Source organism: Falco punctatus, assembly GCF_963210335.1.
Source record: "Falco punctatus genome assembly, chromosome: 7".
Taxonomy (NCBI): domain Eukaryota; kingdom Metazoa; phylum Chordata; class Aves; order Falconiformes; family Falconidae; genus Falco; species Falco punctatus.
Window position 1 is genome coordinate 36244436 of NC_137587.1, and position 15280 is coordinate 36259715.

General features: G+C 37.5%; 1 long non-coding RNA gene across 1 annotated transcript in view; it reads right to left on the reverse strand.

The window, feature by feature from the left end:
- Positions 1-248: 248 nt before the first annotated feature.
- LOC308066827 overlaps positions 249-15280 on the reverse strand; it is a 52353-nt gene continuing 37321 nt past the window's right edge. The window contains exon 2 of the long non-coding RNA XR_013929336.1: positions 249-4200. This is a non-coding gene — a long non-coding RNA (uncharacterized lncRNA). The remainder of the gene's footprint in view (positions 4201-15280) is intronic.

A 15280-nucleotide genomic window follows, 5' to 3' on the forward strand; every position in this document is an offset into this window, starting at 1 on the left:
AGAAATTCTGGAAGTTGTACAATTCAATGCAAAAATAAATAATATTTTTAGTTATTTCATCACTTACCATTTGTGATGAAGTACAACCAGGAAAGAATAGGACGCAAGGCTGCTGTTAACCGGATTTGCAGCACATGGACATAGAGAACATACTGTGCTATTAACACACAGACACATGCATACAATTGCAAACAGATCAGAATTAGTCCAAAGTGTTTTTGGCACATTGGAAAGGGAGAGGCAGGGAGTATAGAATGAATTATTTATTTCAAAAAGTGACAATTATACAAAAATTTAAGCAAATTACCAAGTTAATTTCTATTTCTTCTCACTCTTAAGTGGAACACAACCATTGCCTGTATGTCAGTGAATAATGAACAGTTCTGAGGAAATGGAAAATATTAGATGGAACTCAGTTGTCTTGTTTTCTCCATTTTCTTTTTTTTCTTTTTTCTTTTAACTGTATATTGCCTTCTCTAGAATGCATACCACTGAAATTATTACGCTGAGCTCTAGTTTTTCTGATGCTCATAAATATCTATAGTTTTTTTAGTTAGTGTTTAGCTGACTGATGTATCTCTGATACTAAATAATTCACCACAACATCAAACTAAGTCAATAGGTCCATCTACCTGATCAGAGCACCAAAGGTGTAGAAAGAAAAAAACAAAAACAGAATCTGTAATACATGCGATCATTCCCCAGAACTAACCTGCAAGACCTCCTCTATTGCCATGAGATGTCTTCACTTGATTCAGTCGGCTGAAATAATTTCCAGAAATTATCTACTGGGAGGAACAGAATGGAAGGGGAAAAAAAAAGCAGACTGAGGAAGAAATGCCATTGATCTTGCTTTTCATTTTTTTACTGACTGAACTTTAAAGACTTCAGCTGCATTCTTAGGAACACAAAAGGGAGGTGTGGAGAAACTCAGTAGTGATTTACTATAAAACTGAAATATCAACCTAAATGATTCTATGATTCCATGAATCCATGAGATTGGTATGTACTATAGAAATACATCCATGTTTCCTACAGTTGGTTAGGAAGCTAAACAGAGGAGATGCACATTAGCACTTCCTGCAGGCACTGCTGGAAGCTAGAAAGATCTGTCTTTTACCACATATTCTGTGTTACTGTGGTCCCGTTCTGGAATCCTTTGCTTGGTTAATAAAACTAATCCTTAGAAAAGTGACTTGACAAAAAGGGAAATCAGACTTTATCTTTCCAGGTATTATATGTGCCCATTGACTCACAATTATTTTCCAGATACGTCAAGCTTCTCTTGCTCAATGCAGTAGGACCGCGTGGTTCATGGGCCAGAGGATGGGGAATAAGCCATCAAGCATATAGGGTCTCCAAGAGAGACTGCAGCACTGCATTACAAATACATGAGATAAGCCCCAAACTGTGGGATGATGAAAAGTTGGAGTCCGTTGTCTATTTCCCATGCACTGCACTGACAGTTGACAGATATACCCAGTTAAACATTGTCTGTGAAACCTGGTATTATTTTTAGTCTCAGGTGAGCAATCAGGGCATTCATTGTCATTCCCCTATCATTTGTTTTTAGGTGATGGATTTGTCATCATTGTAAAATGGAATTCGGCTTCTTTTGGAAAAGAAATCAACACTTAGGCCATACTTATGAGCAAGTCAAAAGACACCCAAGGGTATGATTGCTTTGTATGCTGTTCTTTTTAATAAGGCCAAGGAAAAGCATCACTGGATGGGGTTATAATCATCTGCTGCTTTAATGCAGACAATCGAAGAAGGCTCCTTACTGATGGTTGTAAATTCATCATTAAGGATACCACTCAGAGTCATTTGGCATGACATTTTTTATGCACAGAACAGAAAAGTGCCGTATTAGCTCCTGAGTGATTGGATGAGTTGTACATCCATTAATGGGCATATCAGAAAATGTTTCCAAGCTTCAACTTATCTCCTACACAAACCGAGAAGATGCAGATTGTCTTGTTGTTGTTTACTCAAATTTTTTGGTGCATTTTTTCACTCTGTCCAAGATCCTGTTTTATTTGAGAACCTGCTATCATCATGCATTGTAGATTCTACTGCTGACTCTGGGATCATAACAATCTGGCTGCATTCACGTATTATGAAAACTACAGGATGATAAGCAATATGAGAGCAAATTAGTTGCACTAATCCTGTAACGGATAAACATTTCTCAATTCACTGCTTTGGGAAACAACAGAATTGGTAGATCATAAGCCCAGGAAAGCTGGACAATTTTTTTGTCAAAGGTTTTATCCACCCAAGTGTCAGTTCAGCCTGGCTAAAATCCATGTGCCATCCACCTGAAAACTGCAAAATTATTCCAACAAGAATTCATTAAAACATAAAAACATTAAAAGCAAAACCTAAAAAAATCTATATTCATATTTTCATAATAGACCGCCTTTTTAATTTGTTTCATTTCTAAATATAACTAGATTTGATTTTCCAGAAAAAATACATAAAACAAAAAAAGAAAAGTTTCATTTTCCCTTTTGGCCAACTCAAAAATCTATGTTTTCCTGTTATACAAGTGGAATGAAATATACATCATTCAAATTCCCTGCTCTGTAGTCCTTCTTCCTGTTCATGAATCATTCATGAACTGGTTATGACCTGTTAATCTATTCTTTATCCACACACTTCATTGATCAAATTACATGAACAAATTTCAGCCAAGAACATATCAACTAATTGTTCACTTAGGGTATTTATGTAACTGTGATATATGACCATCACCCATATGAATGGTGTCATATTTGGTCCCCTGCTGGATATATGATTTACTTTTTTTTTCAGAGAGGAATTGCCAAGTATAAAGTCATGACATATCTCAGATGTGAATTTTCAGATGAATACTCATTAAATGTTTAAAAGATATACAAATCTAGACAGCAGTATTATCCACCTTTAAGCCATCAACGTATTTTCAGTGCTTTGAACCAATGTTTTATTTAATCATATGCACAAACTATAGAAATAGTTTCTAGGAGGCACTAGATAATAAGAATGCTCTTAAAAAGTAATAATTAAAAAAAGCCTATATTTCTGTATTTAGGCTTCCAGTATAAACAATATATTTTTCCCCTGTAACTAATCATGAATATTCAGTCACACCTCGGCTGCCAGATAGTTAGGACACTCACCTAAAGGAGAAGGTTCTGGTACAAGCCCAACCCATGCTCATGGATCTGAACCTGAAATTTCCATATCCCTGCCAATGTCACAGCCTGTGAAATACACAAACCACTTCCTTGGAACTTTAGGGGAACAGGTATGGATCAGCACTTGTGGGGGATGGTGAGAGAAAGACTGCTCACTCTTCTAGCAAAGGTACTTATTTAGTACATAAAACAGGTAGGTTACAGTATCAAGCAAAATATTGGGTCCATGCCATGTGAGGCTACTATTTAATTCCAGGTAGTTAATTCTCCTTTTAGTTTTTGACCAGAAAGACTTTTCTGACTTGAGAAACCTTCTTAGCCAACATATTCCCTTATAAAATTGCTCAATTTACCAGAAATTTACTCCTCCACCCCAAAAAAAGTTTGACTTGAAAGTTTCAGGCCAGGTCTAGGATGCAACTTTTGGAGTCACATATAACTGCCTTCATTGTCTGATTGGTTGACCTGTTTACAGATCTTCCCCTGCTGTGCATATGACCAAGCATTTTGTAGGCAGGCATGCTGGCCAATAAAATCTCAAAAAGCAATGAAACATTCCCATCAGTGCAAGCAACAGTTCTCAGTATAAATAATTGTCTTGTCATCTCTCCCCAGGCTCATTCTCTTTCCTTTCTTTCTCGCTCGCCTGCATTTCCTCAGAGATGTTCTTTCTCTGTCAACATAGCCTCGTGTTACTTCTCTGCAGCTCTGCTGCCCTCCATTCTAAAATCTGGCATTACAGTGAAACTTCCAAGAATTCCATTCTCTGAAGCATTATGAGTCACACTGTAGTCTTCAGCAATATTTTTAAAACACCAATGTTTTTTTAATCACTCTTGAGACCCACAGAAGAAAGTAAGGATATTATCTTGCTAACTTACAGTCGTGGTTGTTTTTTCTATTGCCACCCACACTCTCTCATCTTTCTCCAGATACTCTGCTCCAGTCTTTCAATAACGCAGGCATATGGTATTCAAGCATGCCAGAGTCTGACTTCAAGTTTTAGTCATTTTTCTTCCTGTAAAAAGGATGGAGGGACATTAAGCTTATGACCGTTTGAGAGCTTTCTTTACGTAAGAGTTTTATTAGGGTTTATACTTTAATAAATGAAGTCTATACTATACCATAAAACTAACAGATACATCAGGTCTGAGCCGTAATTCATCGTATCTGCATACTAGCAATGCCATGTGTCTGGCATGTCGGAGGCAGCACAGAATTCACTGGTGCAAACAGTGAACATAGGAAGGAGAGAATTCCTGCCTGCTCCTTGCAGTCACTTCCAAAAAAGTCTTTTAAGAGAGGAGCTGGTTATCTTTAGGAGCTGTAGCTCTAAATACTGTCCCTGATAATAAAAATATAAATCTTTATTCTACTATTTGAAAAGCTTTCCATTTTAACGAGAAAAAAAGAAACATTAGTAAGCTATGGTGAAGTTATCACTTCATTTTCATTGTATGTTTCAATGCTTTCTCCTTTTTCTTGTGCATGACGGATGAGGCAGCTTGTATTACAGAAGAGTTATTTGCAGCTTAGGACAGAAGTTCCACAAATTGCTGTTATCTGCTCTGCAGATGCTCATGTGACACTCTGAATAAATATACCTCAAGGTAAGCACATAACACTGGACAACAGGCATTCAGTAAAGAAGGTTCCTTAAGACCACAGTTATCTGAGCTTCTGTAGAGATCAGCTTCTTGCATGAAGCATTCAAGGATGACTGGCTGCCCCATGATAGTCTTTAAAAAAAGCTGCCAGGAAATAAGAGGATGAGGAGACCTAGATTTCAAATTACCAGCTGATCATATGAGGAAAGTACATTCCTGGGTCTCAAAAGCTACTGAAAAATGGTCAGTGAGCTTGTCTGTGCAAGAGATGGTTGAGAGAACTGTGAAAATAAACACATCATTGAGAAATGGAGGTAGGATGAGTGAGATTTGCTTAAGAAAAGGCGAGAAGAGTGTTAAGTGAAATAGAAAAGAATCTATATTAAATAGTATTAATGCAGTAAGCCAGGAAGCTATGAGTGATCAGGACTCCTGAAGAATCAAAGTTAGGTGAGGGATTTTATACACACACATGCACATGTTTATTTGTCTACATAAAATAAACCACAATCATACTGAAACTGCGTATTTTACATCCAGCTCATACAGGGCTTTTCTGTCACATGGCCTCATACCCAGGAATGTGGAAAAGCGATAAACTTGCCTTCACAAAAGTAGGATTTTGTTCCCACTTTATGTATCTTTAAGAAATCTTGGCCATTTTTTTTAACTTGATTGTACCAGTCCTAAGCTTTTGAAGGATGCTGTAACTACTGTTTAAACAGGCCAAGCTGTTTAAAAATTGCTTTACTCACTGTGTGTTTTTTAAGGTTAAAAAGAAAAATACCATTTTCTAGGAAACAGGGGCAAAATATTCGCACAGTTGCCTAATGTTAAGATTTTCAATCCATATTTAGTCTCCCTAGTGTCAGTAAAATTGTTATACCTCAGTGACAGATATCCACAAATCTCACTGAATGGCTATGAGATACAACCCGGCTAAAGATCAAACTATCTATAAACGCATTACCATTATAGATGCAGGACCCTACTTAAATACAGACATCCAGTTTTGAACATTTGTCATAAGACTATAGCAGTGATGGGCTAAGACCTTCGGTAACTGCTGATGTCATTGATCAGCTGCAGAGATTTCAATTTTTCACTGAAGCTATCATTACCAAAAAAGCACCTCTTTAAGCCCCTTCTGTTTCAGTCTTTTGCACTACTTCTAAGAAAAAGAATATCATCATCTCCTCCGAACCTCCATCACTGTGATTTCATGCCTCGGACAGAACAGGATGCAAGGCACACTACAAACAACCTCTGGTCTGGGCAGCACACGTCAGGCTTAGCAAAGAGAACGTCATCAGTCAAAGATCAATAGCTAAAATTTCCAGATTACTCTGAATCATTCTCCTGAGTGGCCTTTGTACTACCTCTTACTGGCTTTTCAGGAATAATTAGAAACAGGTGGCAGTTGCACTATTTCTGTAAGTTTAAAGCAAGCTGAAAATCAGAATTGAGTTGCTACATTTTCAACAGCAGAAAATGTCAACAGCACAGGCAATTTTCATCTGAATTCACACACGCTTTTTGCAGTGCTTCACAGAAAGAAAACCCAATTGACACAACAGCGAAATCCAGCATGTACAAAGTATGAAGCTCTGAAAATTAAGACTACTGTAAAATTTAGAAACACAGGATCCTGATGTGAATGTGTGTCTCTAAAACAGACTATTACAGATCTTAGATTTGTATATGCCAGACATAGCTGAATGAAAGCCAAAGCCTAGATTAATCCACTTCCTATAAAAGTTGCCTAAATATGTATCTGAAAATGAAAACACAAAAAAATATTTATCAGAGAACTCATAAAGAAAATAATACTTAATCAGTCACAAGTCAGTAACCAGTTAGCACACGTTCAGGAACTGACTCACCTTGAAGGATTTTTTGTTTTGTTTTTCTCTTGCACGAAATATACTTTCAGAATTCATTTTTTCTTTATAACCATTCTTTAATGAACTCCACAATGTTAACTATTTACTTACAAAAATAAGTGTTATTTTGTTCACTCTTACCTTCTTTTTCTATAAAGTGTCCCCTCAACATCATTTATGAAAAAAAGCAAAGTAATATGTCGGGTATTTAAAGGGTAAGCATCCAAATAATTTAGAAGATAAAGACTACATATTTTAAGAAACCTATCCTAGCACAGCAATAAGATGAGAGTTACAGCTGTGGCACAGATTTTAACTGAGGAAGAATCAATGCAGATTTGCAGATGGAAGTCACGCCTCAAAAAATGTATTAGCCTTGTCTAAAGGTGGGTAAAGATGACCTGGTAACTGCAGCGTTGCAAATCTATACTTGGATACTTGGGTGCGTACGACTTGGATTTCCATAAAGCTTTGGGAAAATTGACAGGTCTTTAAAAGAGTGAAGCTACCATGGCACAAGAAGAACAGTCCTCTTGTGTATTATTAGCTTTTTCCAAGTTTGGAAGGACTAACAGCCAGTTGTCAGAAGGGAGGAAGGTTACTTGCAAGGCATTACAAGGTCTCTGCTGGAATCCGTGATGTTCACCATACTTATAAGTAATCTCAAATACAGAGTAAATAGAAACTTTATACATCCTGCTGATGATATGGAATTACTCAGGACAGTCAAAACTAAAGCTGTTTGAGGAAAGGTATAGAAGCATCTCACAGTACCAAATGAGTAGCTGGTAAGGTGACAGATGAAATTAAATGCCACTTCCAAGTTTGGAAAAAAGATCTGTACACATTTTTGCACATAATGGCTGTCTGATGCAACTCTGGGCAACAAAGTCTACAGAGAGTTTAATGATTTAATGAAACAATTTCTTTTAATTAATCCACACCAGTGATTCAGAGTATTCCTGATAGAGCCTTTTAATTTCATTAAAAGTTGGTGGCATTTAGACTACCACAGTATTTTTTATAATTCCATTTGGGGATTGGTCTTCTCTGTCTTTACAAGTGTTTAATAAACACAAAATATTTCTCCTAACACTCTATGAGGTCAATACACTACATAACTCTCCTCTCACAAGGGATGGAAACCGAGGTATTTCAGTTAAATGATTTGCACAAAGTGCTAAAAATGTGTTGAGCAACTCTCTGCTAGAAAACTGTCATTTCCATTGAATCTTTTCCTAAAAGAAATGAAATTTAATTTAAGCTTTTCTTGACAAAGTGGAAAACTTTGTCAAGTAGATATATTTCAACCAGACGTTTCTGGAAAAGAAAGGTTCCAATTTTCACATTACAATTTTAGCCAAACACTACAATCAAATGACCCAAAGATGTATTAATTTGAATCTTTTTTCCTGAAGATGTTCAACAATTTCTCTTTTTGTTCCCACCTGGGATGATTTTCTTTTACAAAGCCTCTATTTTTTTGAGAAAGAGAAATGAAAGAGTTCATTCCCTTACTAGATCTGTTTATCCATTACATGCCATGAGTTGACAACACCACAAGAACTACCTCTGAGGAATTTTTACATCTTCTGCACAGAAACATCTGTCTAGTAGCATCTCTTCATAGATTAAACTTTCTGGATACAGAGTAGGTCCCTGATGATTAACATTCCCTGAACCATCCTGTGAGAGGTTTGTATGCGTGCAGGGAATACCAAAACAAAAGTGTCCTGCCCCAGACTGAAACTGCCCCTAGGCTTAAACTAAAGATTATTCTGGAAGATAAGGAAAAAAACTGCAAAAAATTACCTAATTGTAATAGAGAAGTTGATATAAATTTTAAAGTCTGTGATAGCAACAGCACTGAACTATGATCTGAAATGATAGGCTTCACCTGCTTAGTCAATCTGTAATACTACATAAAGCCCAACTAAGGCTCTATGCGTATTAATAGATTGCATTAGGTAACTGCTTGTGCCTTTTTAGATTTCTTCAGCTGCTGGTCTTTACCCTTGCAGACCTTCTGTTAAGTATGAAATCAAAATGTGTTAAAATAACCCCATGCACCAATAAATGCTGGGAGATGACCAACTGGAAAGCAGTTCTGCAGAAAAGAACCTGGAATCCTGGTGGACACCAAGCTGAACATAAGCCAGTGATATGCCCTTGCTTTGAAGAAGCCCAAAGTCATCCTGAGCTACATTAGGAGGAATGTTGTGCGTAGGTTGAGGAATTTGATCCTTCCCCTCTACTCAGCACTGGTAAAGCCACACCTGGAGCACTGTGTCCAGTTCCGGGCTCCCCAGTACAAGCGAGATGCACAACTATTGGTAAAAGTCCAGCAAAGGGCCACTGAAATGACTGACTAAAGTGCTTCACATGAGGAAAAGCTGAGAGAGCTCGGACTGTATAGCCTGGAGAAGGGGCATGTCCTTAGTGTATATAAATACCTGAAGGGATGGTGTACAGAAGATGGAGCCAGACTCTTTTCAGTGGTGCCCAGTGACAGGACAAAAACCATGGGGGTTTCCATCTGAACATCAGGAAACACTTCTCAGTGTGAGAGTACCAGAGCACTGGTACAGGTTGCCCAGGGAGCTTGTGGAGTGTCCATCTGTGGAGATATTTAAAAGCCCTCTGGACTTGGTCCTGGGCAACCAGCTCCAGTGGCCCTGCTTGAGCAGGGGGGTTGGACCTCCAGAGGTCCCCTCCAACCCCAAGCATTCTGTGATGTGTGATTCTGTGAAATATTACTCAAATTGATACAAGATTAAGGAGAGAGAATGAAAGAATAGAGGAATAATAATAATAAAGAAAATAGTCTTTAACAAGAAAACTAAGGAAAAGATGCCTGAGCAACTAGAGCAGCAGAATCTTTCTGGTACATTTATTTATAACAAGTACTTAATAAAACAGCTAGGAAAAAATATAAACCAGAAGGAGAGCATATGCATCCCCAGATCACAAAGGAATTAGCTAGTTAATTTATGAGCCACAGACAATTAAATTGGTATGCCAGAAGGAGCAGGTACTGAGAAACGGAAAGGGAAATATGGATTAACACTTTTCCTATGGAAGTCCAGGGAATTCTAGCACTTACTTTCCAGTATCTCTTTCTTCTCCTTCCAGAAAAATAATTGAATAAATGCTATTATAAAAAAATGTATGAACACAGAGAGGGGCCAAGAGCATAACTGCTAGGATGGAAGGTACCTCTGGAGTTCAACTACTCCAGCTTCTGCCTCAAAGTAGGGTCAGCGGTGAGATTTGACCAACTTACTCATATGCAGTTTGGTCTTGAAAACCTTCAAGGACTGCACAACTTCTCTGAGCAATCTGTTCCAGTGTTAGACCACCTTCACTATAAAAAAACCTCTTCCTTACACCCAGTCTGAACTTGTCTTGTTTCAGCTTCTGCCTGTTATCTCTTGTTCTCCCACCACACAACATGGTGAATAGCCTGGTTCCATTCTCTTGGTGACCTCCTACTACAAAGTTGCCCAAAAGCCGTTATCTTCTTCACATTGAACAAGCCTCAGCTTCTCCTACTACAGCAAATCCTTCATCGCCCAATCATCTTGGTGGCCCTCTGCTAAACACACTCCAGTTTTAAATTTAGATGATGAATCCTCACTTCAGAGATACTCATACTCTAGTGGTGAATAGCCCTTACAGGTACCAACTTGGTTGAATAGTTGGAATCCTTCATCTTAGAGAACTGGTATATAAAAGACACAATTTGAAAAGATCTCCCTATTCAGGAATGACTATAAAGCTTTTCTTAACTTTTATTGAGGCCAAAGTCCCACTTAAAACAATTAAATTTAAAAATCTACTTGCATTTCTTAAGAGGGATAGACTCAAGCACATGTTAAAGTGCTTTTCTGAATCTAACCTGTAACTGGACTTTATGCCTGATTACAGTGCCTTTCAAAACTTTACCCACAAATTATTCATATTTTCCTAAACACTGACAAAACCTTATGAACTGCAAAGTAATTAAAAGACAAAAGGTAATGGAAGAACATATATCAAGTCTGGAAAGAGGTGGTAGCAGACACAACAGAGTTCATTCAGTATTACTTAAGATTTCCATAAGCTATCCATGGTGATAGATCAACAGCACTTATATTTGTAAATTATACTGTACCATTATGAATGCTAGTGAAAAGAGTGAAATACAGTGCAAAGGAGTTTGAAAATATCATGTCATGGAAGCCAATACTGCTTGCCTTGCTTATACATAATTCCCATTAAAACAGTAAGGTGTGCAGAATTTGGCTCCTGGATATAGGAAATAAAGGAACAAATCCAAAGCCTACTGAAGTCAATAGGAGACATTCTTCTGACCTCAATGGGCTTTGGATATCACCCAAAATGAGAGTCATTCTGGAAAAACGCAAGCTGAAGGAAATAATCATTCAAAAAGTATCTGGGAGAGAGATGTTTGGAAAACCTGGAAATCAAAGAATACCTAGGAGACTTTGTGTAACATATGATACATGACAAGAGCTTATGAACCCTGTTACAAGATTGCAGCTTTTCTAAAAGCTTATTAGTCTAGAAATTAAAATAGAAAGTAGAAAGAGAAGAAAACAACCCATTCCATCCAGTTAGGGAGCAGAAGTCACAGGGATATCATATCACAGCGCAGGCAGGTTGTTTGTATGGAATTTACAATGTGACAAGCATCAAGTAAAAACACAACACTAAAGGTAATCATCCTGTTTGAGAAAACACTAATTTCTCAGCTCTTCTCCCAGATACAAGTCTGCTAGTATCTGCCAAGATGAAATGCACAAATGGTTTGCATATAGAAACTTATGGTCAGATTTCAATACGAGGCAAGTGTTACATTTGTGATTTGGTCCCCTTCTCATTTTAGTGGTGAAGGTCAGCAGGGCCTTTTAAGATTCCATCTTTCCCTCTCTACAGGAATATCTTGTGCTAAACCAAGGATTTCCTTCTTCCTCTTTAGTGGAAGGATGCTCACTTTCATTCTCCTATATACCTTGCTGCTGTCAGATGGAGAAAATTTCTAAGAATATACATATACCTCAGTAAAATGAAGGTCTGATCTTATTCTCAAGATCAAATGGACTCAGCATGCATGCTATAAATTCTCAAGCTACCTATCCTCAGCAGTTATTTCCCTACAACCTTATTGCGGAGAGCTGGATAAGGACATCCATAAGCATGTGCTATGTATCAGGAGAACAACATAAACAAATGATAAAGGTAGTTTGCCCCATCTAGGCTTCTGCCCACAAACTGTCTCCATTTATGCAGTGAAAGAAGCCAAGAATGGTTTGCATAAAGAATAGACTGATTGTATTGAAAAGCTATGGCAGCCTAATCCACCTACTGCAGTTCAGAACGACTTGGTCCTTCTCTGTTTTCACTCCTGTTGCTGCTGAGGAGAGGAAAACTTTATTTCTCACCAAAAAAAAAAAACCCAACACCCAACCCCCTAAAACCCCAAACTCCAACACCAGCCAGTGTGGCTCAACAAATAAGATTCAGCAGGCTTTGCAATTTCCTGTTTCATTGGTCCAGACCACCTCTATATATTTTTTGCTTGTAAGACATAGATAAGAAAAGGGAGAAGACAAGCAGACATCCCTGAATAGATGTCTTGGAATATATAATTGTAATATGATTACAATAAAAATAATAAAGCTCTACTTCATTGTAGAATGTCTTTATGTTTGTACACAGTAGATTATGTGCTATTTAGTACCTTTATTTCTGTTAAAATCTTTCTATTCTTAGACTTTAAAACAAGAATAATTATTTTTTTTGGAATTCTACAGCTGACCCTTCACAGAAAATGTTGGAAAACATTTTATTTCAAAACATTCATGCTTATGCTTCATATATTTTTTGGACCACTTCACATGAAAAGTTCATTGGCTTTTGCTAGAAAATCATGCCCCAACATGACTGTAATTCTTTCAGTGGGCTCAATCCTGTGAAATCCTGAGCACTAACTTCTACTGACAAATTCTTAGGTTTTCTCTGGATCTGTTCTTTTGTGACATCACAAAAATGGTAGTGGAATGAAGTCACAAATAAAGGATTAATTCACATGGGTAGGAAGAAAAAGGAGCACATGGATTTTAAAACATGAAGATTGTAAAGAAATTCCTCAACAATACAAATGGGAAAAGAGAAATTATGGATAACATGACACACGAGAACATTTCTCAGTAGTCTGCTTTGCAAAATCTTTTTATAAAACTTCAGGAGGTTTTCTTAGAAAGTAGACCCCTATGCATATACTCTAAATTCTCCTTGATTTTATAACACTGATATTGGAAAAATCACATCTCTTGCCTGAGAGCTCTAGGTTCAATTAATGATGTTAAGCATTTTTTTTTCAGATACACAGAGAGTGACAGGATTATAGACCACCAAATTGTTGGTATTTTAAGAATCTGACAGGCTCAGCACCATGTGCCATTCTAGCCTCTCTGTGTATCCTTTGTGGTTAAAACTCTTAAGCACTTTAAATTCTTTTGGTCGGTATTTTTTTCCTTTTAGGGCAGACAACTAGAAGCACATTCCAAGTAACCATTTATGGTGTACAGAAAATTATAAGATACTAAAATCACCTCTTTGAAGGTGTTTCCAGGCTTTGGATAGTAAAACAAATATTTATAAAAAAACCCAAAGTTGTTGTTTTAAATCTAGAATATAATTATCTATGTTCCAATTCAAATGAAAGACAGTAACAGCACAAAGACACAGCAAAATAATATATGTCAAAACCTAGAGCCTTTACTTGGACAAATTCCCCATCAAGCTTTGGTGGCATCTTTGCCTGATGAAATATGGCTGAGCCAGACCTGAAATAAGCAAAAATTTAACAAACCACACTAGTTGAATCAGCTATGAAGCAACAAATTAAATATTAATTTTTTTTTGTCTGAAAAATATTGGCAATTTTGTGAATTATCAATACAAAAGTAGAGGTCCACTAAAGCATGAGTCCTCAGACTCATTTATCCAGATACAATAGAGGACCAAAAAGATGTTTGAAGAAGCAGATGACTTTCCAGAATGTTTGATACAGACTGGAAGAAATATGCGAACAAATTTTTCAAATCATCAAGCTCTGGCAAACAAAACTGACTGTAGCTTTGCATAACTCCATTTACAAATGGCTCAGTCCTCTCACGTTTCTTCTTTTCCAGTGAATAAGACAAAACTGTGGACTGGTCCTGTGCAGGAGCAATATCTTGGTGCTGGGGAAGAAGTCAGCATTCCTGTGCTGCAACAAGGGAATGGGCCAGCAAGCAGGTTCCTTGGAGACCAACATCTCATTAAGAACTGGTGGACATGTAGCCCAGCAAACTGTCCTACTCCACAGTCCACTGCACTAGGAAGCAGGGGACGAGAGTTGCTGTCAGCCACCTGCAGCTGGTATATCAGGTCATGGAGTAGGAGAAAGATTCTGGCACTGTGCTAGAAAAGTATGTAAGACGTGTCCCTATCTGTGGGGGTGCATCGATGCAGGAGCCAAATCTATGAGTCTCACACTCAGTGCACAAAAACTTAACAGCTCAGATGGATGGGTAAATTCTGTATCAGTGTTGCATGGGATGAAAGCTTTGCAGTTCTGCAGAGGAATCTGGTTCTGCTCTGTACCATCTGTGCACCAATTGTGTGGATTGTTTGTTGAGCTTTGTTTGTTTGTTATTTTTCATTCGGGAAAGACATAGAAGTCAGTAAAAAGAATGCACTTCAGGTCAGTTTAACTCCTGAGCTATTCTTCTTTGCCCTCGGCGCTGTTGATTATAGGTTCACATTTCTTACAAGAGTTAAAAAGAAGATTCATACCTAATTACTATGTTCTGCAGTTTATTTAATTTCAAAGATGACAATTTAATTTCAAAGTTTGTTCACATTACTGAGGGAAGTGGAGAAAATCTGAAAATACAAAAACCATAAGATTCAAGGTCTGATGTTAGATCCTTGCAGCTGACAGTGTGTTTGTATGTGCATGTAAGACACACACAATCTGTTTGAAACCTAATGACCATGTGATGGTAAATACCTGGCAGATCCAGACCGTGAAGTAGATGCTCCCATTAGGTTTATGCTAATACTGCTAAGACAATGTGTTTGTTTGCATGTATTCTTACAATATGCGTACAAATTAGACTGAACAGTTCTTAGCAACAAGTAAAAGCAACAAAAAGTTTATACATACATTAAACATTTCTATAAATATGTGCATTCTATGCACATCTAATAAACACATTTCAGTCTATGCACATCTAATAAACACATTTCAGACAATTTAAAATCTTCATGTCCACAGGCCCTCTAAAAATGCTGTGGCACTCACAGGGAGAAATCTGAGACCACTAAAAATCAGGTGAGCCTTGCTTAATCAGGGCTCTTCAGACTACAGAAACCCAGAGAGGCACCCAAGAGAACCCTCGAGTAAAACTAAGACTATAATGACGCCAAGGTGGAAAAAAGGCATTGCTCCTATCTGCTTCTCCAGAAGCTTCCCTTGACTTACAGGGAACACAGCACCTTATGCTCTCAGTCAACAAAAAGCAGCAGTGGAAGAGATGGACTAAGAATTGCATAA